Source organism: Pseudorca crassidens, chromosome 14, assembly GCF_039906515.1.
Source record: "Pseudorca crassidens isolate mPseCra1 chromosome 14, mPseCra1.hap1, whole genome shotgun sequence".
NCBI classification, from domain to species: domain Eukaryota; kingdom Metazoa; phylum Chordata; class Mammalia; order Artiodactyla; family Delphinidae; genus Pseudorca; species Pseudorca crassidens.
Genome location: NC_090309.1, coordinates 76,478,459 through 76,480,125, shown reverse-complemented (window position 1 = coordinate 76,480,125; position 1,667 = coordinate 76,478,459). Strand labels below are relative to the sequence as shown.

Here is a 1,667-nt window from a genome sequence, read left to right as displayed (position 1 = left end):
ACAACAGGCTGTCAGGGGGCGGGACGAGCCAGCTTCAGCATAGCACGGCCATCAGAATGTCGCCTTTATGGCGAAAGTTTAGGGTTTGCCAGACTCTGAGTAGGTGGTATGTAAGAAGGGCAGTGGTGAGCAGTGGTCAGTCCCCAAACTGGGACAGAGAGCAGAGGCAAGGCCTGGGCTGCTGGCACTCCCTCAGGCCAGGAAGAGCCCCTTTCCTCTACGGGTAGGGGAAGAAACCTTTCTTTGCTTTTAACCTAAACCTTGACTGACTACTAAAGTGACTACTAGGGTGCCAAGGGCTGGACAGTTGGCAGGGTGGCTGCCCAGCTCCACCAGCCTGGAATGTGTGAGGCGGCGGGTTTCGGGATGACTTCGTGCGGGTCTCCAGTTTGAAGGACCAGATGCTCCCTTCTGCGAGGTCACCCCGACAGCTTCTCTGGGCACACTGGACACCCTTGCTGACATCCCAGACAGTGTGCTGCAGGGCAGAGGCCAGAAGCAGCTGACCACTTCGACCAGTAACCGGAAGCTTTTGAATTTCATACTCCAGCATGTGACATACACAAGCACAGAGTACCAGCGCTGCAGGGTGGGTGTGATGAGTCTGGAGTCCAAGTCCTCAGTGGCCAAGTTTCCAGTGACCATCCGCCTTCCTGTTATGCCCAAGTTATATGACCCTGGACCAGAGAGGAAGCTCAGAGACCTGGTGAGCATTGCCACCAAAACTTTCCTCCATCTCCACAAGCTCATGACCGTGCTCCGGAGCATACGTGAGTATTACCCAGACTTGGCCGTGATCGTGGCTGATGACAGCAAGGAGCCCCTGAAAATTAATAACAGCCACGTGGAATATTACACCATGCCTTACGGAAAGGATTGGTTTGCCGGTAGGAACCTGGCCATATCTCAGGTCATCACCAAATACGTCCTCTGGGTGAACGATGACTTTCTCTTCAACGACAAGACCAAGATTGAGGTGCTGGTGGATGTCCTAGAGAAGACGGAACTGGACGTGGTAGGCGTTCAGTGTGCTTGGAAACGTGTTCCAGTTTAAGCTGTTCGTGGAGCACAGTGAGAATGGGGACTGTCTCCACTGGCGGTCAGGATCTCTCCGGCCCCTGGACGGCTTCCCCAGATGCGTGGTGACCAGCGGTGCTGTCAGCTTCTTCTTGGCCCACACAGGACGGCTCCAAAGAGTTGGCTTCAACCCCCGCCTGCAGCGAGTGGCTCACTCAGAGTTCCTTACTGATGGGCTCGGGAGCCTGCTCGTGGCGTCCCGCTCAAATGTGATTGTAGGTCACCAGCCGTGTTCTCCAGTGGTGGACCCAGAGCTGGCAGCCCTGGAGAAGAGCTACAACGTGTACTGAACCAACACCAAAGCTTAGGTCTAGTTCAAGCTGGCTCTCCACTACTTCAAGAACCATCTCCAATGTGCCACATAAATGTTGTCTGGGCATCAGAAAAGCGTTAGGCTGACCAGTTGCAGCTATCTAAAACAGAGGAACTGGTGGATAGGCTATCAAAATTTGAACTCCTGATAAGACGGACAGGGCAGATGGGTCTGGCTCAGGTATTGGAAATAACAATCAAAAGCTAAGGGTCATTAGAAATGGACCAATCACTGATCAGGGCAAGGGAGACTGTATTCATTATTGTTTGTATGAGGT

General features: G+C 53.3%; 1 pseudogene; it reads left to right on the top strand.

The window, feature by feature from the left end:
• Positions 1-379: 379 nt before the first annotated feature.
• LOC137205559 (beta-1,4 N-acetylgalactosaminyltransferase 2 pseudogene) lies at positions 380-1,442 on the top strand (annotated as a pseudogene).
• Positions 1,443-1,667: the final 225 nt, after the last annotated feature.